General features: G+C 39.5%; 1 pseudogene; it reads left to right on the top strand.

The window, feature by feature from the left end:
* Positions 1 to 514: 514 nt before the first annotated feature.
* Positions 515 to 652, top strand: LOC145284178 (U2 spliceosomal RNA; annotated as a pseudogene).
* The last annotated feature ends 1,054 nt before the right edge of the window (positions 653 to 1,706 follow it).

Below are 1,706 nucleotides of genomic sequence, written 5' to 3'. Positions count from 1 at the left end.
CCATTTCCCCTTCCCTCCTCACATTAAAAATCGGCCTTTTCCCTAATTTGCTTGATGGGGAGCAAATAAATACCCTTTTCTTGTCCTTTTGGCCAAGATCAAAGTGTAGTATCTGTTCCGGCAGATGCTGCAAGCTATGACTAGCTAAGACCAGATGTGGGGGCAACCCCACATGCCTGACCTTTAACCAGCTCCCATTTCCCACCTCTCGGGAGCTGGTCCCCATTTTCCCTTCCCCCTCCCTTCACTCCTCACATTAAAAATCGGCCTTGTGCCTAATTTGCTCGGTGGGGGAGCAAATAAATACCATCAGTTCCGGCAGATACTGCAAGCAAAGACCATATGTGGGGGCAACCCCACATATAAGACCTTGGTCAATGTAAGGGCAACCCTTCATACCAATTGTCACTATCTAGCTCCCCTACTCCCCGGAGAGTTGGTCCTCATTTCCCCTTCACTCCTCACATTAAAAATCGGGCTGTGCATAATTTGCTCAGTGGAGGAGCAAATAAATACCCTTTTCTTGGCCTTTTGGCCAAGATCAAAGTGTAGTATCTGTTCTTACTACATGCTGTACTTATGTTTGTAACTTTGTGATATAAAGTGAGGGATAACTTTCCTGTATTAATTTAATGTAAAACGATCACCCACTTTACAACCAGTCAGTCTCAAACCCATTCAAGTCATTCTCCAGATCATTCAAGTTGTTTGAAAAAAATAAAAAAAACTTTTCAGACCAAACTATAATAATATTCAGTTGCCTGTCTAAAAATGTTAAAAATATTAAAAATGGTAATTTTCCGCATAGAGTTGAAGTAAGCATAAGGGAACAAATTACAATTAAAAGTAAAATGTTTAGAATTAGGCCTACGACTCGTGATATAAAGTCGGAAAAGATATCTAGCTGATAAGATTTTTCTTGATTGCACGCGCGCGAGAGGTCTTGCTTTAGGACAGTTGCTCTTATTTTTTCAGGATGGAGTGGATTTGTGGTACTATGCATGTGTATTGTATATTAGAAAAATAAACTCCGAAAATATTGTAAAATGGTTAATCAGAAAAACAGGCTACCCAAATCCACAGAAAACGGTGTCGATAAAAAATATACAACATGATGGGTCTTAAACTGTCATCTAAGCTTCAGCCTCTGTCCCACCAACGAAATGTTGCATCCGTCTGCCTCTTCTACAAGTATTTTAATGGTGAATGCTCTGACGAACTGCAAGAACTTGTGCCCCCACAACGTAAATATCCTCGACAAACCCGACAAGCAGCTAAATCCCACCCCTACACAGTAGAGATCCCTAAATGTAAGAGAGCTTTCTACTCTAGTAGTTTCTTCCCCAGAACCGCTAGACTTTGGAATTTCATCCCGGGTCCCTGTTTCCCCAACTGTACTGACATGCAGAAGTTCAAGTGTAACGTGAACCGACATCTTGCTGCCCAACTCCCTACATAGTATCCCAGTAGCTTATATCCCTGATAGTAGCCCCTTACACCAAAGTGGCAATGTGCCTTGTTTGGGGCGAAAATGTAATAATAAAAAATATACAACATTCAAAGAAATCAATAAATATTTTATAAAATAATATATTAAAAAAAAATACAAAACAGCGAAATAACATTTTAATGCATAAAATATTATAAGTATATGGACATGGTTAGGTTTGGATTTGCCTTTGATTTAATCACTGCTTATATTGTAC

The sequence above is a fragment of the Euprymna scolopes genome, chromosome 8 (genome assembly GCF_053919585.1).
Source record: "Euprymna scolopes isolate OS-2025 chromosome 8, ASM5391958v1, whole genome shotgun sequence".
NCBI lineage: Eukaryota > Metazoa > Mollusca > Cephalopoda > Sepiida > Sepiolidae > Euprymna > Euprymna scolopes.
The sequence above is the reverse complement of the archived record's forward strand: the minus strand, read 5'-3'. Positions and strand labels throughout refer to the sequence as shown.